Consider the following 25,770-nt stretch of genomic DNA (forward strand, 5'->3'; position numbering starts at 1 on the left):
TGTTTTAAATAAATAATAAAAGTTAAATTTTAAAATCTTTTTTTGCCCCTACCAATAAGTCTGGGCATAGAGTGCTATTAGTGCATTATTCTTTCAGGGATCCTCAATCCCATTTGTTTGCTAATGTGTGTGTAAATTAATGCTAGCACCACTTCTCACAGGAGAAACTTAATAGAGATACTGATATAAAGAGTATCCAAAGAAAAATTTGAATTGGTGAGAAGTTTGCCTGAATAGTGCCCTTGTTACTTTGTGTGGGTAGTATACAGTCTCAACACCTGTTAAAACAGGTTTTCCAAACAAGGAGCACACAGACTAAAACATATATTAAATAATACATAAAACACAAAATGAGTTACAATTGGGACCAAGATAGGAAAGCAAGACAACTGAAAAGAACAGCAGACTTCAATGAAGTCTTTGATATTAACAATGTTACCCCTAGTGGAAATACAGGGAGTAATACATTGGAAGGTGCACTTAAAGAAATTCACAAGACTATGTTCAAACAAGATAAATCTTGGTGGAACAAACATTTTTTCGAGAAGTACATAGAAAAAAACCTAATTCCAAGAGGTTTAAGAATTCAGCTGTTTCCTGCATTCCAATTTAAAGAACCATCATTAACTACTGAATGGGAGGAAGCACTAAGTGAGTGCTCAACAAAATTGATGAAGATCCTAATAAAACATGACCAACTGGAATATGATAGATTTGAGACAATTATACAAGAACAAAATGATGTTTTAAAGAAATTTGAAAGTAACTCAAATTTTGAGAAATTGTACAAATTATATCAGAAAGAGCTGGATAATTATGAAGAAGAACTCAAAAACACGAAAATTGGAAAACTCAATAGGGACATCCAGGATTTCTCTAACCAGAAAGTATACAGATGGAGACAGAGGGGATTCTATAAAAATCCAAATAAAAATCCAAAAGTCAACATAGTCCAAAGTGACATTTCGGATACAGATGGAGATGAAGCTGAATCAGCAAATGAAGAAACACCAAGTACGTCTACTATCACCCCAAATACAAGAATTAACACCAGAAATAAAAGGAAACAGACTTTTTTAGAACAGGGAGAAGGGGGAGGCCAATCAGAAGGGGAGGGAGGTTCAAACAAAAGAAGAACCAGAGATTACAACCACAAAGGAGCAGGACACAAGAACTGGAGAGAACCCAGGAGACCCCAGAGAGCACCGAGCCCCTTCTCCAACATGGGGACGAAGCAATGAGAGTAATCAATTTATCACAAAGATCGTTAAATAAAGAGCATATCTCCATTTTATCTAAGGGCTTATCCTTTTGCCCATCCCAGGATGTCAATAAATTTGAAATAATTAAGGACATTCAGCTATTTTTGAGGAAAATAGCATTGAAAAAGCATTTCAATAATGAACCCCCCACAGAAGGATGGAGCAGAGAAGAATTAGACAGCCTGAAAGATCTAGAAGACCTATTGGAAGAAAATACTAATCCATCTGAACACAGATGGAGAACAAAAATGAAAAATAAATCTACCTATGTACCCAAAAGCATTCATGCAGCTCAAATACAGGTCTTTAATAACCTGGTATGTCAGGAAATTACTGAACTAAAACTTGACCCTAAAGTGCAAAATTTATCATATAAGGAAAGAATGGCACTAAGGGAAATTCAAAGCTGGGAAGATGTGGTGATTCGTAACTCCGATAAAGGAGGCAACATCGTGATATGGCCATTGAACATGTATCTACGTGAAGTCAACAAGCAACTGAATGACAAAAGATGCTATTCAAAACTATTATTTAACCCAATTAATGGATACCATCAGATATACAATTCTATGATCCATAAAGCATATCAGAACGCTATCATCACACCTAAAGAAAGAACATTCCTGAATGTACAAAATCCAAAAGTTGCCACGCTATATCTCATCCCAAAAGTTCACAAGAACTTAGTAAGCCCTCCTGGAAGACCTATCTTGTCTGGCATAGGATGCCTTACAGAAAAAGCGAGCCAGTATATCGATTATAGATTACGATCCTTTGTACATGAGTTACCTTCATACGTACAGGATACGATGGAGGTTCTGCAAAAACTAGACAGTGTACACATTGAGAAAAACACATGGCTTGTGACTTCAGACGTGGAGGCGTTATACACCTCTATTGACCATGACAAAGGAATTCATGCAGTAAGATATTTTCTAAACCAAAAATCTGAAGAGAATGAGAATCACAATCAATTTGTTATAAACCTGTTAAAATTTGTCTTACAATACAACTTTTTCACCTTTGACAATAATTTTTACTTACAAACTCGGGGAACTGCGATGGGGACAGCATGTGCCCCCACATATGCAAATCTGTTTATGGGATGGTGGGAGGCTGAATACGTATTCACGGAGAACAACTCGAAGTACACAGAGTATATACCTCTATGGCTCAGATTTATAGATGATATTCTGTTTATATGGGAAGGGCCATATGATATCTTACTCGAATTCTTAAACATACTGAATTCGAATGACTTAAATATTAAGCTAACCACTGAAGCCAGTCAAACAGAAATTGCATTCCTTGATTTAAAAATCAAAAAAGAGGAAGATGGAAGAGTAACAACTGACCTCTTCAGGAAGAAAACGGCAACCAATAGCTTGTTGCATAAAGCAAGTGCCCATGCACCAGGAACAATACGGGGATTACCAACTGGTGAATTTTTGAGAACTAGAAGAAACTGCACAGACCTGAGCACATTTAAAATCCGAGCAAAAGAACTGGAGGAAAGGTTAATCAAGAGAGGATACAGTAAGACAAGCATAAAAAAGGCAAAAAATAAAGCTATGAGAACTAATCGAAAAGAACTACTAACGAAAAAGTGTAAAAAACAGGACAACAAAACAAGATTGATTTTAACATACTCTTCACAAATTACTCAAATCAAAAGTGTCATTAATAAACACTGGCACGTTTTAACCTCTGATCCAATATTAAAAGCCCATCTAGGAGAAAAACCAGAGATAGGATATAGACGATCAAGAAACATGAAAGACTTGTTAACTAGGAGTCATTATACAAGGAAGAAAACTATGACATCATTTACCCCTGGGTCCTTCAAGTGTGGCACTTGTTCTACATGTCATTACATCAAGAAGACAAGTACGATCACCGACAGATTTGGATTCACTCACCGTATAAACAACTATATCAGTTGCAATACACAAGGGGTGATCTATGTACTACAATGCTCGTGCCACTTGTATTATGTGGGCATGACCACACGTATGTTGAGAGTGAGATTAATGGAACATTTAAGAAATATCAGAAATGCCAAGAAAGATGTGGAGGATGGTAAAACCATAACAAGTGTGGCGTTCCATTTTCTACACAAACACAATTCAGATACCAGAAATTTACAATGTTGGGGAATAGAACAGATAAAACTAGGAATCAGAGGGGGAGACCTTGAGAAATCCCTATTAAAAGCAGAGAGTAAATGGATATATTTACTAAACACAGTACACCCCAATGGTATAAATGAAAACAACAACTATTATGTGTTTTTATAAACATTAGAATAACAAGAAAAATGTAAATAAAGGGGACACGAGATTGACAACAGAAAATGACAACAAGGATAGGGAATTTGAAATAGGAACTTGTAGTGGAAATCTAAGAATAGTTTAAAAAGAGCTGATTAGCACCAGTAACTATTCACACAATAAGGACCATTCCAACACACATCAAGAGCACCAAAATCAAATGACACATTCACATTGTAGAAACAGGGAAATGGTTTCAACTTCACAAGCACTTATAGTTTGCAACACCCCCCTTCTTTTGAAATGTCAAGCAAGTGCTATTAACAAGATATTAGGGAATTAGATATGAATTGTGAAAACCACTATCACCAATGTATATGGACATATAAAATCAAGATATATATGGTAATACAATAGTTCTGGAGTTAGGATTAAAAATGGGGGTCATTTGAAGCAAGGATCCCTAGGAAGATCAAGAAAAAGAACAGAAAATCCCAAAATTGCAAATTTGAGTAGACAAACAAATGAACTATGCAAATAGGTACAAATATATGAAAAATTATAAAAGTAAATATTTGGCAATAGAGATTTTCTTAAGGAATTACAAAACAAATAAAAGCAATTCGAACCTCTTCAGAACTACACAATAAATTATGAAGTTTCTCCAATATATTCCTTTCAAAATTATCACAGATTTATAGAGTTTTAATTTCTTCATTGAGTATAGAACTTTAATAGGACGTAGATCAAAGCACAATGTAACTTAGAATTAAAGTTTTTATTTTTCATCACTCAACACTTCCCTTTGAATGAAACACTCCTCCACACACCCTTAGTCTAAATCACACTTTGTATAGAAGCACAAAAGAATATCACTTGACAAAGTGAGCACCACCACGTTTTTTATATAAACACTAAACATTGATATAAAATCATATCACATTGACATAAAATTATATCACAGGATTGTACACATATGGTTTTAGAACCAAGTAATAGTATTTAGAAAGCATATCACAAACTACACGTGACAAAACGTATCAACCATAAGCAAGAGCATTTGATTCCTATTTTCCCTAAATGCAAACCTCAACCCCATATATGTAGGAAAATCTTACTTTCCGCTCAATACTAATACTGTAATGTACATCATAAAAATAAAGTAGTAATATAATTAAATTTCAGATAATTGAATATAATAATCCACCTCAACAGTACGGAGGAAAAATGATGCAGAAAATCTCACTTTCCGCTTAATGTATATCATGATAATATATCAGCAACAGAGTTAAACGTCAGGTAATTGGATATAATAATCCACCTTAACAATACGGAGGAAAAATGATGCAGTCCTCCTTAAAAACCTCAGAAATATTCACGGAACTAATCGAGTCCCGATTGGCTGTAACCATGACAACACAACCAATCAGAAAGCAGTAGGGGCGGGATATCCGGCTCAAATGCGTATAAATAGGTTGAACCACGGCGGCCCGCCGCCTTTGATAAAGCCTAAACAGGCGAAACGCGTCAGGGGGGTTGTGTGGGACAATGGGGTCCCTCAATTGTTATGTTTTTTAAAAAAAGTTTAACCTAGCTAAGTGTACTAAGATAATAGTATTTAATAATGTTTGACGGTAATACCGGTAAATAGTGGAGAACTGTGAGGGGATATAGGAGCCTAGCATAAAGACTCAGCCTGATAAACAATGTGCTGACGATTACGATAACAAACAGCACAGTTTGTTACAACTAATTGAAGCGAGCTAAAGATTTAATTATAGAAAGAAAGTATAAATATATAGCTCGCAGCTTCAATTCTATACAGAGATAGACAAACTGTGGATATAAAGAGTGACAAACTCGACTGAAACCACTTGATATAAACCTCACAGCTTCAATTCTATACAGAGATAGACAAACTGTGGATATAAAGAGTGACAAACTCGACTGAAACCACTTGATATAAACCAAACAGGAAAAATAAAAAATAAAAAAGTTCAACAATACTTAAATATATATGCTTATGGAAATATAGACAGCTGTATATATAGTTTATAATTTAGTATGTAAGAAAAACGAATGAGGTGTGTATGAATTGAGTGCATGATACGTTGTAACTTAATATAGAATCACAGTTACAAGAGTAAGAACAGTATCGGTCTTTCTGTGGATACCAGAACAGATTACTTAGTAATACTATTCAAATCACATTTACAGTTTACCATTTTATCTTAACATTGAAATTGATTAAGAGTCAACCCAAATAGAACATACTTGCCAAATAAAGAGATAGAATTACATCGATCACATCAGAGATATCATAGATCCAGATCGATAGTTATCACAAAACAAGAAAATGAATGGTGCGCATATCTAATGAGCGCAAAACACATTTAAATGCAAATGCTTGAGGGGGCTCAAAAACAAAGTTAAGATAACAAATACAGAACGTATATGCAAAACACACGATTACATAAAAGAACGATATATACAGCCAATAAGAGAACTGCAACTACTGAGTGTAGAACAAATAATAAATGAAGTGGTTCAAGTAATACAAATACAGGATGATGTGCACACTAATGAGGGTATAGTAAACTCAGCAACTGATGTTACGAGTGATTTAAAATCACAGGAGTCTATGACAAAATAACGACAGTTGTGACTACATAATGCAGAACTGCATGATTACCCCAGAATACAAATTATAATAGCGCATATCCCTTAAAGCAACCACAACCTAGGTTGGATATAAGCTTTATTAATATTAAATCACAATCAGAATTATACCTTAAATTAGCCACTGGCATATTCTACAGTCCAATAGTCCGGGAAGCATATTATATTATGTTTGGTAACAAGTGACGTCAGCCAGAATTATTCAAATAAGAGCACATATATCCACTCAACTATATTGACACCCTAGAGACCAGATAACATATTAATTTACTGTCCGGGTAAGGTGTGAATTAAGCAAAATCACACTTACCAAGGTATAGAGCAACCGAGACCAATAGTACCATTTACACTGAAGAGACTAGATAATAATAATGGTTTAAAGGCCAGATTGATTGATAATAGTGCTCTTAAGATACAGCTACCAAGGTTAGACTACAATTTTAAATGTGTGTGTTTACCCATGTTTTAAATAAATAATAAAAGTTAAATTTTAAAATCTTTTTTTGCCCCTACCAATAAGTCTGGGCATAGAGTGCTATTAGTGCATTATTCTTTCAGGGATCCTCAATCCCATTTGTTTGCTAATGTGTGTGTAAATTAATGCTAGCACCACTTCTCACAGGAGAAACTTAATAGAGATACTGATATAACTTAGAATTAAAGTTTTTATTTTTCATCACTCAACACTTCCCTTTGAATGAAACACTCCTCCACACACCCTTAGTCTAAATCACACTTTGTATAGAAGCACAAAAGAATATCACTTGACAAAGTGAGCACCACCACGTTTTTTATATAAACACCAAACATTGATATAAAATCATATCACATTGACATAAAATTATATCACAGGATTGTACACATATGGTTTTAGAACCAAGTAATAGTATTTAGAAAGCATATCACAAACTACACGTGACAAAACGTATCAACCATAAGCAAGAGCATTTGATTCCTATTTTCCCTAAATGCAAACCTCAACCCCATATATGTAGGAAAATCTTACTTTCCGCTCAATACTAATACTGTAATGTACATCATAAAAATAAAGTAGTAATATAATTAAATTTCAGATAATTGAATATAATAATCCACCTCAACAGTACGGAGGAAAAATGATGCAGAAAATCTCACTTTCCGCTTAATGTATATCATGATAATATATCAGCAACAGAGTTAAACGTCAGGTAATTGGATATAATAATCCACCTTAACAATACGGAGGAAAAATGATGCAGTCCTCCTTAAAAACCTCAGAAATATTCACGGAACTAATCGAGTCCCGATTGGCTGTAACCATGACAACACAACCAATCAGAAAGCAGTAGGGGCGGGATATCCGGCTCAAATGCGTATAAATAGGTTGAACCACGGCGGCCCGCCGCCTTTGATAAAGCCTAAACAGGCGAAACGCGTCAGGGGGGTTGTGTGGGACAATGGGGTCCCTCAATTGTTATGTTTTTTAAAAAAAGTTTAACCTAGCTAAGTGTACTAAGATAATAGTATTTAATAATGTTTGACGGTAATACCGGTAAATAGTGGAGAACTGTGAGGGGATATAGGAGCCTAGCATAAAGACTCAGCCTGATAAACAATGTGCTGACGATTACGATAACAAACAGCACAGTTTGTTACAACTAATTGAAGCGAGCTAAAGATTTAATTATAGAAAGAAAGTATAAATATATAGCTCGCAGCTTCAATTCTATACAGAGATAGACAAACTGTGGATATAAAGAGTGACAAACTCGACTGAAACCACTTGATATAAACCTCACAGCTTCAATTCTATACAGAGATAGACAAACTGTGGATATAAAGAGTGACAAACTCGACTGAAACCACTTGATATAAACCAAACAGGAAAAATAAAAAATAAAAAAGTTCAACAATACTTAAATATATATGCTTATGGAAATATAGACAGCTGTATATATATTTTATAATTTAGTATGTAAGAAAAACGAATGAGGTGTGTATGAATTGAGTGCATGATACGTTGTAACTTAATATAGAATCACAGTTACAAGAGTAAGAACAGTATCGGTCTTTCTGTGGATACCAGAACAGATTACTTAGTAATACTATTCAAATCACATTTACAGTTTACCATTTTATCTTAACATTGAAATTGATTAAGAGTCAACCCAAATAGAACATACTTGCCAAATAAAGAGATAGAATTACATCGATCACATCAGAGATATCATAGATCCAGATCGATAGTTATCACAAAACAAGAAAATGAATGGTGCGCATATCTAATGAGCGCAAAACACATTTAAATGCAAATGCTTGAGGGGGCTCAAAAACAAAGTTAAGATAACAAATACAGAACGTATATGCAAAACACACGATTACATAAAAGAACGATATATACAGCCAATAAGAGAACTGCAACTACTGAGTGTAGAACAAATAATAAATGAAGTGGTTCAAGTAATACAAATACAGGATGATGTGCACACTAATGAGGGTATAGTAAACTCAGCAACTGATGTTACGAGTGATTTAAAATCACAGGAGTCTATGACAAAATAACGACAGTTGTGACTACATAATGCAGAACTGCATGATTACCCCAGAATACAAATTATAATAGCGCATATCCCTTAAAGCAACCACAACCTAGGTTGGATATAAGCTTTATTAATATTGAATCACAATCAGAATTATACCTTAAATTAGCCACTGGCATATTCTACAGTCCAATAGTCCGGGAAGCATATTATATTATGTTTGGTAACAAGTGACGTCAGCCAGAATTATTCAAATAAGAGCACATATATCCACTCAACTATATTGACACCCTAGAGACCAGATAACATATTAATTTACTGTCCGGGTAAGGTGTGAATTAAGCAAAATCACACTTACCAAGGTATAGAGCAACCGAGACCAATAGTACCATTTACACTGAAGAGACTAGATAATAATAATGGTTTAAAGGCCAGATTGATTGATAATAGTGCTCTTAAGATACAGCTACCAAGGTTAGACTACAATTTTAAATGTGTGTGTTTACCCATGTTTTAAATAAATAATAAAAGTTAAATTTTAAAATCTTTTTTTGCCCCTACCAATAAGTCTGGGCATAGAGTGCTATTAGTGCATTATTCTTTCAGGGATCCTCAATCCCATTTGTTTGCTAATGTGTGTGTAAATTAATGCTAGCACCACTTCTCACAGGAGAAACTTAATAGAGATACTGATATAAAGAGTATCCAAAGAAAAATTTGAATTGGTGAGAAGTTTGCCTGAATAGTGCCCTTGTTACTTTGTGTGGGTAATCTATATATGTCTATCTATCAATTTATCTGTATATATCTGTATATATTCATATAGATATATAGGTATATATTTTACAATAAATATACAGACATATGTAGAAATATATATTTTAAAATAAAAAAAATTCTATGTTAAGAACCTTGGAATCTTAAGTATTCTTAAGTATTCATAACTACCTCTGCCCTTCACTTAGCTAAACAAACCTACTTCTCTACTCGTATATCCACTCACTCCTCAAATCCTAAAAGACTCTTCTCCATTTTCAACTTTCTTCTCTACCCACCTGCACCACCCCCCTCATTTGCGTTCAGTGCTCAAGACCTGGCTGACTATTTTTTCAATAAAACACTTACCATCCAAAGAAACATCCCAACACAAACCTGCTATCTCCCAACTTTGCTCACAGACACCCCCTCTGCCACTCTCTGCACTCTCCTCCCAACCACTTAGAGTGAAGTGGCTTCCCTATTGTCTTCCTCACATCTCACTACCTGCCCACTTGACCCTATTCCTTCGCATCTTATACCTTCTCTGTCTCCCACCCTCACTCCGGCTCTTACCTACATATTCAACCTATCCCTTTCTACTGGCTCATTCCCTGCCTCCTTCAAACATGCAAAGGGCACCCCATCCTCAAAAAACCCTCCCTTGACCCTTACTCTCCTGCAAACTACCGCCCCATATCACTGCTCCCGCTAGCTTCAAAAATCCTTGAAAAACTAGTTTTCGATCACCTAACCCACTTCCTGTCCTCCAACTCACTGCTTGACCCCCTGCAATCTGGCTTCCGCCCCCAACACTCAACTGAGACTGCCCTCACCAAGGTTACTAATTATCTCCTTTCTGCTAAAAACAAAGGCTACTACTCTATACTCATCTTACTTGACCTCTCTACTGCCTTTGACACTGTTGACCATCTCCTTCTCCTACGGACTCTCAGCTCTCCTGGGCTCTGTGACACTGCCCTCTCCTGGATTCACTCTTATCTATCTAACAGATCCTTCTCCATCTCTTTTCGTGTGACTCCTCCTCTCCATTGCCTCTGTCTGTTGGAGTACCTCAAGGCTCTGTACTGTGTCCTCTACTCTTCTCTATTTACACTTCTTCACTGGGTAAACGTATCAACAGCTATGGCTTCATCTACCACCTCTATGCTGATGATACCCAGATCTACCTTTCAATCCCTGCACTCTCTCCTTCTGTCAATTCTCACATTAGCGACTGCTTATCTGGCATTTCCTCCTGGATGGCCTCTCACCACCTAAAAATAAACATATCCAAGACCAAACTACTTCTAATCCCCCCCCCCCCTCTAACTCTACTACAGTTTCTAATTTTTCCATCACTGTTGGCGGCACCACTATCTCCCCATCACCCAAGTCCGCTGCCTCAGAGTCACACTTGACTCAAATCTGTCCTTCATTCCCCACATCCAACTGCTCTCTTCATCCTGCCGCAACCACCTGCACAATATCTCCAAAATTTGTCTGTTTCTGAGTGACTTAACTACTAAACTTCTTATACACTCCCTGGTAATTTCTTGACTTGACTACTGCAATAACTTTCTAACTTGCCTCCCTCTCTCCTGCCTTTATCCCCTTCAATCCATCCTAAATGCATCTGCCAGGCTAATCTACCTCTCTAGATGCTCCGTTTCTGCTGCACCTCTCTGTGAGTCCCTTCACTGGCTCCCCATTCACAGCAGAATTAAGTTTCAAAATTCTGACCCTAACCTACAAAGCCCTCACCAATGCTGCCCCACCCTACCTGTCCTCACTCATCAACAAATATACTGCAGCCCGCTCCCTAAGATCCAACAATGACCTGCTCCTTGCATCCTCTACCATCACCTCCTCTCATGCTAGACTACAGGACTTCTCTCGTGCGGCACCAACCCTCTGGAACTCACTTCCTCGAGCCGTCAGACTCTCCCCTAACCCCTCCTCCTTTAAACATTCCCTAAAGACCTTTTTGTTCAGGGAAGCCTATCACCCGACTCATTAACAAATTAACTTCAATAACCTAACAGTTGCCCTCATCTCCCCACTAATAATATTCCCACCTTTGCAGTCCCCACCTCCTGTTTCCCATCCTCATACCCATCTAGATTGTAAATTCCCATGGGAATAGGGCCCTCAATTCCCCCTGTATCTGTCTGTAAAATTTTGTCTTTTATTGTATTGTTTCTCGGTTGTACTTTTATCCTTGTGCCCATGGGCAGCGCTGCGGAATCTGTTGGTGCTTTATAAATAAAGAATAATAATAATAATAACTAATTTTGGGCCAGATTACGAGTGGCGCGTTAATAGTTTCGCATGAGCGATAATGGGCTTATTGCTTCTGTTTGAGTGAATTGGGGTTTTTGCTTCTATTACAAGTTGAAATTAAACACGGTCGCTTGAGCGAAATTGAAGTTAAAGCACGTCAGGTTAGTGTGACCACAGAGCTCTGGCTAACTGTTTCACGAAACAAAAAAAGTGTCACAAAACACATCAAAAATACATTACAAAGTATAATTACACTTATACTCATAATAACACCATCTAATAAAAATTATAAAAAAATATTGCACAAAAAAGTTATAATGGCTCAAAAATATGAGGTTTCAGGTGTTAGAAAAACAAAAGGTAGGCAATGGGCTTCAACAAAGAGATACATACATATACATCACTAAAGATGTATATGTATGTGTATATATATGTGTGTGTGTGTATTTATGTATTTATATGTGTATATATGTATTTACGGACATATATACACATAAACACATAAGTATGTACACATATATATACATAAAAACATGTGAAAACATATGTATGTAATATTCATATTTAATAAAGGTTTTAACTATGTATTTACTGTATTTTCTTCTAGGTGACGAACATTGGAATGTGAAATATTCATATTTTCTTGTTAGGTTAGTGCACTTGAGAATATGCAATCAGTTTTGCACACGAGTAGGTTGTTCGTTTTTTTCTACTTTTTTGCTCCATTGACTTCTATGTGGGAATAGGTTGTCACACACGATTTTATGGGTTAGCGTACAAGCAAAAATAGTTTACTTTTACCTTGTAATATAAGCGCAACCTGACGTGCGCAAAAAGCTTACTTCTAGAGCAGTTAAATAATGCTCCACTTGTAATGTGGCCCTTTGTGTTTAGCACAGTTGGTCTAGCGTGGTGTCAGGTTAGCGCACAAGCGATTACTGGTTAGTTGTTTTTTTTTATCAGCACGCCACATAGAATTCTATGGGGAGAAGAAGTTAGCCTGTTCACGTTATCTGCAGTCGTGAAGTTAGAGCGAATTGGACTTTTGCTTGCAAACTTTTTACTTTCAACTTGTAATACGCACACTAACCCGGCGTGCCACTTGTAATCTGCCCCATTATTAGTAATGGGATATTAGCAATGAGACATTTATGTTTAAACTTTGTAGAAGAAAAGAATTACTGTTTGAAATATTTTGTGAATGCAATTACTGTGTTTGTCAGATTCGTGCGCACACAATATCAATGCAAATTAGAGACCCAGTCACCATTTCAAGTAGCTTTTAAAACAACATAATATAGTTCAATCATAGCAAATCAGCTCAGTGAAAGTGTTTAATTTGAAATACTCATTACAGCATGTTCAGTTTGCTTGATAAGAACTTAAAGTCTAATTACTTTAATTAGGAATAAGTTATGAGAGAATGTTTGTTCTAATTATAGACATCATTTTTCAATTTTTTTTTTCCATGACTGATTTGAACAATCGTTAAACTGAAATAGATTATCTACCCATAAATTAAAGAGTTTATATAAAAGGTGAGCTGTCATTCACTGAATATAATATCTTAGTTACAAATAAAAATTAACTTAAAATGTAATAAATATACATTTTTAAAGGCCTGTTTTATTTTTTAGATCTAAAAGAGGACATTTTACAAGGTGGTGCCACTGCTTAAATGTATATGTCTTTGAATTACCATTTAAAAGGAATATTGTACTAATATTTTTTCCATTAACCATATTAAAGGGCAGCATTAAGGCACGTAAAAATATTCTGTATAAAAAAAAGCTGTTTAAATTTATATTGAAATTATATTGACATTCATACAGCAGTATAAGTTGTGTACTTAAAGGGACAGTCTACTTGAAAATGTTTATTGTTTAAAAAGATAATCACTCTATTACCCATTCCCCTTTTTTGCATAGCCAAAATGGTTATATTAATATACTCTTTATCTCTGTCATAAACCTTGTATCTAAGCCTCTGCAGACTGCCCCCATATCTAAGTTCTTTTGACAGACTTGCATTTTAGCCATTTAGTGCTGACTAATTAATAACTCCACAGGTGTGAGCACAATGTTATCTATATGACACACGTGAACTAGCGCTGTCTAACTGTGAAAAAATGGCGGCCTACAACGGCTTAGAAATTAGCATATGAGCCTATGTTAATTTTTTAACTAAGACTACCAAGAGAACAAAGCAAATTTGATGATAAAAGTAAATTGGAGAGTTGTTTAAATTTACATGCCCTATCTGAATCATGAAAGTTTAATTTTGACTTGACTCTCCCAAATGATTATTTGGAGCTATCTACTAATGTTCATTGGCTAATAGGCACTTCCTGTAAATCACAATCCAAAACACAGATGCAGTTTGCTCTGTCTGTTAGATCTTAAATGTTAGATCTTAAAATGTATAGTATAAAACAATATTAACCAATAAAAAACAAGGACCATATAAACCAATAATAACAAATATATAATTCCACATTTTAAAATGGGAATAGAATTCAGTTCCCAGGCAGTTCACAGACAGTTCTTTGTGCCAAATGTGCTTAATAGCACATTAACCCTTATTCACAGTGACTCACAAAGTACCTCGTTACCAGACTATAAGAATATTTTTTCTGGTATTTTAGAGTAGTCATTTATCCAGACTGTTTCCCAGTGTGGGAAATACTTCTTAGGTGCCGCATTTATCCAGCCAGGCAACCCTTCCCTTGGCTCGGTGTATAACGTAAAAAATAAGAAAGAGAGAAGGCGCACACAGAGCACGACTCAAGTGAAGATTTATTACACAAATATACACGCAACATACATTGTTGCACTTACTAGATTAAAATGAAAATCAAGCATCTAGATATAGTATGATGTTGTCTCTCCTGCAGGACCGACAGCTGGACGCAGTTGGTTTGCCTTTTGCACCAAAGTCTCTACAGGGTCTCCGGATTACCCACTGTAGTCTTCGTCGTGAGCCGGTCAGGAGTCAAAAATACTCTGGTTGCTGTGAGAGTTTCCACCTCGATGCGTTTCCCCCGGTCAGCGGCCGGGCTTTTTCAAGAGGGTAATAACGGATAAATTAGAACAGCGCGCCCTTCCAATTTTTAAAGGAACGCCCAGGACACACACCCCTTTTTGCGGAGGTGTGTTGCCCTTACAGCTCTTCTCATTGGTTAAGATACTCATTTGCCTACAAAGCTGTTACAATTTCAGCAACTTGATAACAATTCCTATTACACTTAAAAACTTAATACGGTTATTCTTCAAAATACAAGGGATATACGTATAAGTACTATTGGCAATATTTCTAATTGCTTAAAATCCGTTACACATAACGCTAAAATACATATCATATGTTAGTATTAATAATTCTAGTATAAATTCTAGTATAGATACATATAATATTATAAATAATTTAAAACAAAACTAATGAACATTAAAAATATATTGAAATCTATACCAACATAATGAATCCATATCAAATTCTATAACTTATTATCCAATGTATAATACAATGAATGAATCATATTGTCATACATTCAAAACCTATCTAAGCAAAAAAAAATCTGTTTTGTGCGGCCTACGTAAAATAGACCACACCCACATTCCAAAAGATAAACCACATAAGTGGTATCACAGTTACTTCTAAATGTGAAATTAAAAGTTTCAGAAGAATCTGAATTTGCAAATGTAGGTGATTTATTAATATGTTTACACATATTGCATCTGGATTTTGTGCATTTTAAGGTGCCTTTCCATTCTGTTAGCCAGTTGCCCTTCAGGGTGGTATCACCCTCATTTTGTATTTTTATTCATCCTTTACTGGGTGCTAGTAAGTTCTTTAAGTTTTTTTTCCTTTCCTATATGTAAATTCTGGTTTGTTGTTGAGATATGACCCCAAGAGGACGGAGGTCTGCCTTTCATAAGGGCCAATGTTTTTTGAAAATATTTTCTAATGTTCTGGTTCCTTCATTAAAAGTTGTGACAAATCTAATAGAATTTTCTTTATTAGAATGAGATTTTATTAAATGATTGTATATTTTAGTCCCTAAGGCTTGTTCTCCCTGTCCTTCATCTTTAAAAAAACAGCCCCCTTTCTTTTGATATTGCTTAATATTTGGCTTCTTGTAAAATGTCAGGACTATATCCTGGAGTAAGATTCAAGGAAAGAGGCTATCCTTAAACATTGATTGAGGAGGAAATAAAGAAAGTGAAACTTATTCCAAGATCTAATTTATTCAAACCAAAGAGTGTCAATACAAATTTGAATAAAACAGATAAAGATGATAGACTGATATTTGTGACAGAATACAATGCTCAAAGCTCAGAGATACAACGTATCATTGGGAAGCACTGGGGAATATTGACTAACTGTAATTTGAATATAAAAGAGTTTAAAAAATGTCCAATGCCCGCCTATAAAAGTGTCTGTCTAATGTACAGACTAAGTTAGTGAAAGCAGATATATGGGCCTATCTATCAAGCTCCAAAAGGAGCTTGACGGCCCGTGTTTCTGGCGAGTCTTCAGACTCGCCAGAAACAGCAGTTATGAAGCAGCGGTCACAAAGACCGCTGCTCCATAACCTGTCCGCCTGCTCTGAGCAGGTGGACAGACATCACCGGAAATCAACCCGATCGAGTATGATCGGGTTGATTGACACCTCCCTGCTGGCGGCCCATTGGCCGCGAGTCTGCAGGGGGCGGCGTTGCACCAGCAGCTCTTGTGAGCTGCTGGTGCAATGCTGAATACGGAGAGCGCATTGCTCTCCACATTCAGCGAGGTCTGTCGGACCTGATCCGCACTATCGGATCAGGTCTGACAGACCTTTGATAAATATCCCCCATAGGGTCTAATGTTAAAAAGGGCAATGGGTATATTGGTTTTAAGAACCTAGGATGTTTTCCTTGTTTAAGTTGCTCATGCTGCATTAATATTGCCAAAGGTTCAGTTTTTTACCATCCACACACTGGCAAGGAATATGACATAAAAGGGATTTTTACTTGTATAACCACTTTTATTATTTACATGGTCAAATGCCCGTGTGGGGGGTATATATTGGCGAATCTACTAGGAGTGCTAAGGACTGCATAATTGAGCATAAGAGTAATATTCATACAGGTAATTTAAAGGCCCCATTAGCTTATCATTTTTTGAAAACTGGTCACTCTATAAGTCAACTTAAGTTTCAAATAATAGATCACGTAGTTAAACCTTGCAGAGGTGGGGATAGGGAGTTGTTGCTTAAGCAAAAAGAATCCTATTGGATATATGAATTAGGAACTCTAGAGCCAAATGGTTTAAATAAAGGGTTAGAGTATTTTTACTGGAAAATATGTATTATTATTCTATTTGCTGTGTATATTTATGCTAAACATCATTCCTTTGTAATTTTTCTGCTCCTTGTCTTTGGATTTATATGTATATATTTTTGAATATATCACTAGGTATCTTGGATATATTGTATCATTAAAGGATGAGAAATGGTTAAAGGACTTGTTAGCACCACCTAGTGGTATTATGGTATATAAGTGTACACTGTTTCTCAGGCATGGCATGAGTAAGGGATAGGATCCTGAAACGTCGCCTGTTTGCTTGTCTCCTATTATTCTTTTAATAAATAAGGATTTGCCATCACCTTTGTGCTTTTTTATGTATTATTATATTGCCATTTGCCCCAGTTCGAATGAGATCAGCCTTAACTGTATTATCCAAATGACCACATAAGGTCTCACAGGGAAAAAAATTAATGCTATGTAATTAGTGCAACTATGTTGCCGTATTCCCCCTAAGTCATATTAACAGTATTTGCTATATAGATGTCAGCTGTGCTCCCTGAAAGGTTGGCATGAATCTGGTGTGCCGTAAAATCACAGTATATAAATTGTTGTAATGTAAATGTAATGCGTGCAACTATGTTGCTGTATTCCCTCTGTATTGTTTTAACAGTATAGGCTGTATTGATATCAGCTGTGCGCCCTGAAAGGCTGACGTAAATATGGTGTACCGTAATCACAGAGTACCCCGCATCTACCATTAAAGAATTTGCTTCATGTTGAGTAAAGTATTAGTTTAATAAAGTCCAAATGAAATATAGTTTCTATACGAACGCATTTATAACAAGTAGAAGGCTATGATCTTACTAGTAACACCTGTCATAGGCGTCCCACTCTGCAATGCTAATTGTGCTATGTCATCAAATCTACTTCAAGAGGTCGGCTCTATGGATGAGCCTTAACAGAGTTTAATTAAAAAGCATCCCCGGATTAGCTGCTATGAGTTTCACCCGTGTGGGCTTTTTCAAAGACGGCGAGCCGCCGATCGTGACAAGATTTAAGTTCTGTTTAGACCTGAAGTACCGCCTCCCCTGATTGATGATAGGATTCCTGATATGTCAATCACTTGGGACATGAACTAACGCATTAAAGGTGGTATATACCTCTTGTGTGTAAGTTACAGAGTTCAGTTGATGATGTTACTCTATATGGTTTGATTATATATTGATGTTACCATTGTCACTGGTCCAATTATATTAATGTGAACCAATTCTACATTATAGTGTATACAAGACTAAGATCGCATCAGCTTCTAATGCAGATTATTCTCCTATTATGCTTCCCAGTTTAAGACACAATACCAGAGGAGTATTAAGGTTGCTCAATTCTAAGAATGAATATGTGTACTATCTGTCCTGGTGGGAGTATTACGAGTCTCATTTGGATACTGAAGAGTGGTAAACCAAATATTAAGATGCGGGCGTTGCATCTAACAGGTCAAGTTTAATGTGTAGCCCTCAAAGCTGTGATATTTTTAATAATAATCATGTGAAGTGATGTTCATATTTGATAAATAACACAATAATTTGTTATGTCACTCAAATTTAAAAAAGTGAGTGAATTGTGTTAGAGACACCAAATGTTCATATATATTCTAGTGTATTTATATATATCACAAAAAGATAGTTCTGTAATAGTGTGTATGGTTCCAGTCTAATACTGGAAATTTATACATGTAAGTTAAAGGATATGTGTGTCCATATCCAGGTGATACCTAGCCTTTGCTCACAAGTAGAGGTGACTATAAAAGCGATTGTGTATAACAAAAAAATGAATGTGTGAGTGAAAACAACAAACAGGAAATGGATGAAGTGCTGGGTGAACATCAAGAGAAATAAAAAATTATTACAACTCGACCCAGAATGAGTATCGATGCTACCGCCTAATATTTGATTCATTTATATACCGATGTGAGGTATAAAGTACAATAAAAATTCTTGATATACACAGATCACAATGCATTATAAAAATATGTAAAAGTTATTTTGTTCATTCATTCCATTTGGATGGACAGTGTTTAATAAATAGATCCATCTACTCTCAACTTTGAGGAGTGCAAAAGGAGTGTGTGTTTTCGTAATTGTGTTTTAATCAACATATTAAAAGTTATATTTTAACTGCAAACTGGAAACCTCCTCACCTTATAGTTTGGGCACAGAGTGCTGTATCCACAACCTTTCATTGTAATTTATCTTTAATGCAAAGCACTAACCCATGTATCTTGATATTGATATATATATATATATATATATATATATGTATATGTATATATGTATGTATGTAATTTAATACAGTATAGCAGCAAATCATATAATATATAATATAATAATATCTGCAACGCTAATAGCGCTATGTCATCAAATCTACAATATAGCAGCAAATCATATAATATATAATATAATAATATCTGCAACGCTAATAGCGCTATGTCATCAAATCTACAATATAGCAGCAAATCATATAATATATAATATAATAATATCTGCAACGCTAATAGCGCTATGTCATCAAATCTACTTCTAGAGGTCGGCTCTATGAATGAGCCTCAACAGAGTTTAATTAAAAAGCATCCCCAGATTAGCTGCTATGTGTTTCACACGTGCAGGCTTTTTCAAAGGCAGTGAGCCGCCAATCGTGACAAGATTTAAGTTCCTTTTAGACCGGAAGTACCGCCTCCACAGTACACAGTACCCCGCTTCTACCATTAAAGAATTTGCTTTGTGTTGAGTAAAGTATTAGCTTAATAAAGTCCAAATGAAATATAAAGTTATAGTTTAACTGCAAACTGGAAACCTCCTCGCCTTATAGTCTGGGCACAGAGTGCTGTATTTGCATTCTTTTTGTGGATTTCTCTGTATCCACATTTTGTTGTAATTTATCTTTAATGCAAAGCACCAACCCACGTATCTTGATATATATATATATATATATATATATATATATATATATATATATACTGTATGTAGTGTAATATATATATATATATGTGTAGTTTAATACAATATAGCAGCAAATCATTATTTTTCCCATTGCTATATTAAAAACGAATATTAGTGGGGATTGCCTATTATAGTGCCATTGTTTATCTTTTTGTCTTGAAACCGTTGTTACATGTTCGAGCCTTAAGTAAAAGTAGATTGGGGAACAAGACACCAATTGCAGGCAGCTATTGTTAAAGTTAAGGCACACACATATGCCACAGATAAGTATTCATAAGGAAATACACATGTGGACATGTTAGCCAAACAGGCAGCTTTAAATGGGGAATTATGGCAATCCGATGTGAATTACATTAAGACACAGGAAGCACAGAGAGAACATTTTGCATCTAGTGATACAATGGCACATATAGCAAAGGTTACAATAATAGATCCAGAGGTACCTGGTTTTCAAGCAGAACAAGCTAAAGTTCCCAACCTTTCCGTTCTGCTTCAGAAACAACAAACACCCCAAAAGGGCTATTTAATTTGTAATGGGTTAATATGTTATTCCAGTCCTACTGATCCACAGTCTAAATTGTTTTTTTGTGGTCCCAAGTCATTTGCAGGGACCTATAATAAAGCAAAAACATTCTCTTCTTGGGCATATTGGTCAAAGTGATTTGGAGCACGATCTAAGGCAGAAATTTAAATGGCCAGATTTACTAGACACCTGCTTGAAATGTGTACACGAATGTTTAATTTGTACTCAAATTAAGCCAAGCCCTAAAGAAACATAGAAACAGCAGATAAGAACCATAAGCCCAGCAAGTCTGGGCAATATTTCCTATAAGTATAAAATTATATAGTTTGTAGGACAGCCTTGTGCTTATCCCAGGCATTCTTAAAGTCCCCCACAGTGTTTGTCATTACCACCTCTTGTGGAAGTTTATTGCATTAATCAATCACCCTTTCTGTAAATAAGTGCTTCCGCAAATTACTCCTGAATGTACTACTCAGCTTGAGATCCTGACCTCTTGTTCTTGAATTTTTACTTTTTATGAAAAATACTCACAGCCTCAGCTTTCTTAAGCCCCTTAATATACTTGAAAGTTACTATCATATCACCTTTTTCCTTCTCTCCTCTAAGCTATACTATATTTAGGTCATTGAGCCTCTCTTGGTAATTTTTGTTTTTTAGACCATGTACCATTTTAGTAGCCCTCCTTTGCTTAGATTCCAGTTTGTTTATATCCTTCTTGAGATGTGGCCTCCAGAACTGCATACAATACTCAAGATGAGGCCTAACTAATGATCCGTAGAGCGGCATAAGAACCTTACTGTTTCTGCAGCAAATACCTCTAACAATACAACCAAGCATTCTACTGGCCTTTATCGCTGCAATATTACATTGTTTTCTCACTTTTAAATCATCTAAATAATAATTCCTAAGTCCTGTCCTTCATTTGTAACAGCCAGTAAAGTGTCATTGAGTCTGTGATTAATGGCTAGATATATGTTATATACAGTATATTGTATATATGTGTGTACATATGTGTTCATGTATTTATATGTTTATATATGTATTTACAGATATATATATATATACACATATAAATACATACATACACATATATACAGATATAGACATATATATAAGCGCATTGGAGCCATTTGCAGACAAGTAGATTAAAACATGTTCAATCCTATTTATGCAATATACATATTTAATAAAGTGTTAAACTGTGTATTTACTGTAAATATTTCACATTCCAATGATCAGCACACAGCAGAATATTTTCTAAGTATTTTTAAATAGTTATTCTTATATATATATATCTGTATATATCTATACCTATATAATTATTTATATATATATATATACATATATATAAAGGGAGTGCAGAATTATTAGGCAAGTTGTATTTTTGAGGATTAATTTTATTATTGAACAACAACCATGTTCTCAATGAACCCAAAAAACTCATTAATATCAAAGCTGAATAGTTTTGGAAGTAGTTTTTAGTTTGTTTTTAGTTATAGCTATTTTAGGGGGATATCTGTGTGTACAGGTGACTATTACTGTGCATAATTATTAGGCAACTTAACAAAAAACAAATATATACCCATTTCAATGATTTATTTTTACCAGTGAAACCAATATAACATCTCAACATTCACAAATATACATTTCTGACATTCAAAAACAAAACAAAAATAAATCAGTGACCAATATAGCCACCTTTCTTTGCAAGGACACTCAAAAGCCTGCCATCCATGGATTCTGTCAGTGTTTTGATCTGTTCACCATCAACATTGCGTGCAGCAGCAACCACAGCCTCCCAGACACTGTTCAGAGAGGTGTACTGTTTTCCCTCCTTGTAAATCTCACATTTGATGATGGACCACAGGTTCTCAATGGGGTTCAGATCAGGTGAACAAGGAGGCCATGTCATTAGATTTTCTTCTTTTATACCCTTTCTTGCCAGCCACGCTGTGGAGTACTTGGACGCGTGTGATGGAGCATTGTCCTGCATGAAAATCATGTTTTTCTTGAAGGATGCAGACTTCTTCCTGTACCACTGCTTGAAGAAGGTGTCTTCCAGAAACTGGCAGTAGGACTGGGAGTTGAGCTTGACTCCATCCTCAACCCGAAAAGGCCCCACAAGCTCATCTTTGATGATACCAGCCCAAACCAGTACTCCACCTCCACCTTGCTGGCGTCTGAGTCGGACTGGAGCTCTCTGCCCTTTACCAATCCAGCCACGGGCCCATCCATCTGGCCCATCAAGCCTGACTCTCATTTCATCAGTCCATAAAACCTTAGAAAAATCAGTCTTGAGATATTTCTTGGCCCAGTTTTGACGTTTCAGCTTGTGTGTCTTGTTCAGTGGTGGTCGTCTTTCAGCCTTTCTTACCTTGGCCATGTCTCTGAGTATTGCACACCTTGTGCTTTTGGGCACTCCAGTGATGTTGCAGCTCTGAAATAGGGCCAAACTGGTGGCAAGTGGCATCTTGGCAGCTGCACGCTTGACTTTTCTCAGTTCATGGGCAGTTATTTTGCGCCTTGGTTTTTCCACGCGCTTCTTGCGACCCAGTTGACTATTTTGAATGAAACGCTTGATTGTTCGATGATCACGCTTCAGAAGCTTTGCAATTTTAAGAGTGCTGCATCCCTCTGCAAGATATCTCACTATTTTTGACTTTTCTGAGCCTGTCAAGTCCTTCTTTTGACCCATTTTGCCAAAGGAAAGGAAGTTGCCTAATAATTATGCACACCTGATATAGGGTGTTGATGTCATTAGACCACACCCCTTCTCATTACAGAGATGCACATCACCTAATATGCTTAATTGGTAGTAGGCTTTTGAGCCTATACAGCTTGGAGTAAGACAACATGCATAAAGAGGATGATGTGGTCAAAATACTCATTTGCCTAATAATTCTGCACTCCCTGTATATATATATACACACACAGAGAGAAGCACACTCACAGGAACGAACAACTGGCTCAATACTATTGTTAGCCTGTTCTATGGCGATTTACCACCTGGGTACAGCTTCTTTTAGCCCAGTAATGCTTTTCACAGAGAAGAACTTTCCTGTAGTATATCAGTCAGATCCCGCCTATTACGACGGTCAGTCCAGCGCCTAAATACCAGGCAATTCCTCTCTGAACAAGGAACATAGCAACCCCAGACGATCATTTCGGCCTTCATTGGGCCTCGTCAGTGAGGTGTAGCCATATTCCTCTAAGCACACTGAGCAAGGAGTCCACGTCTGGTTTCCCCTTTTTCCCATATGGAGACTAAATACACACAGAGAGAAGCACACTCACAGGAACGAACAACTGGCTCAATACTATTGTTAGCCTGTTCTATGGCGATTTACCACCTGGGTGCAGCTTCTTTTAGCCCAGTAATGCTTTTCACAGAGAAGAACTTTCCTGTAGTATATCAGTCAGATCCCGCCTATTACGACGGTCAGTCCAGCGCCGAAATACCAGGCAATTCCTCTCTGAACAAGGAACATAGCAACCCCAGACGATCGTTTCGGCCTTCATTGGGCCTCGTCAGTGAGGTGTAGCCATATTCCTCTAAGCACACTGAGCAAGGAGTCCACATCTGGTTTCCCCTTTTTCCCATAGGGAGACTAAATACACACAGAGAGAAGCACACTCACAGGAATGAACAACTGGCTCAATACTATTGAGGTGTAGCCATATTCCTCTAAGCACACTGAGCACTGAGTGTCTATGTAAGTTCATCCGAAGGTGCAGTTTTTGGCTTGTTTCTCCAATATAGCATCCCACTTCACATGCAGTGCAATGTATCATGTATACCACATTTGCAGATATACATGAATATGAAGTGGGATGCTATATTGGAGAAACAAGCCAAAAACTGCACCTTAGGATGAACTTACACAGACAATCAATCAAAAACCACTGTGAAACAAAATACTGCACCCCTGTTGGTCACTATTTCACCAAACCTGACCACTCCATCCAAAACCTCAAAATCAAAATTCTCAGAGGCAACTTCAAAAACACTATGGAAAGAAAAACCTTTGAAATGAAAATGGTAATGCACTTCAACCTGTTTAATTCTGGACTTAATGCGGACTCTGGATTCTTAACACATTATCAAAATTTTTTGTAATGTACTTTCATTTAGTCAATTACATTGTATATTCCACATTCTTTATACATAGGTACACAGGTAAGCCTATGTCCACACTTTTGTCTTTTTTTAACTTTTGTATTCCCACTGTATATACTATTTCACATCTTTATAGATATTGATTCAATGTTTATATATAACTTTATGTTAGTATAGGCTCTATGTAAAGCTATATATTTCCCCTGTCTGTTCTCCTACACTGGACACTGTCTGCCTGTTACCTAAGCCCCCTCATGATTTTTATGACACCTCCTCCTCTCCCTGCACTTTCTGTCTTCTTAGCTATTCTGTGTTTTAAGATATAATCTGTAAATTCCATTGAATTGGTCAGTATTGCTACAGACTAAGTAAAGGAAGGAACTCTTCCGAAAGCTTGTCAACTTATAAATGTATAGTTAGTCCAATAAAAAGAGTATCATTGCTCAATGCAATACTCTTGTTATCTTGATATCAAAATCTCTGGACTAACACGGCTACTCCAATCAACGTGTATATATATATATATATATATATATATATATATATATATATATATATATATTACCAAAATACTATTAGATATATGTAGAAAAATGTATTTCTGAAAAAATAGAACATATTCTGCTATGTGAAGAACATTGGAATGTCAAATAATCATATTTTCATGTTAGTCTAGTGAACTTGAAAAATGTGATTGGGCTTGTGCGCTAGTAGGGTATTAGTTTTTCCCACTTTTTTTACTCTATTGACTTCTATGGGGGGATACGTTAACGTGGTCTCGGTATTCAAAATTCCTCTTTTTGTGTGCTTGAAAAAACATTTTAATAAAACTGTTAAAATTTAAATTGAAAAGAGCTGGAAATGCATGTTTGAGCACAAACAAATACTGTTGTAGTAATGCTTAGTGGCTTATAAGGACACAGCCTACAACTCTGTTGACTGACAGGGAAAAGCTTTTTCTATTTAAAATGTGTAATGAAGAAAACAGTACAATACCCATTTAAGATTAGGCAGATTATAATAGCACTTCTATTAATAACAATTACACATTCACATATTACATGTCTCTGTGTATCTTGCTGA

The sequence above is a fragment of the Bombina bombina genome, chromosome 5, assembly GCF_027579735.1.
Source record: "Bombina bombina isolate aBomBom1 chromosome 5, aBomBom1.pri, whole genome shotgun sequence".
NCBI lineage: Eukaryota > Metazoa > Chordata > Amphibia > Anura > Bombinatoridae > Bombina > Bombina bombina.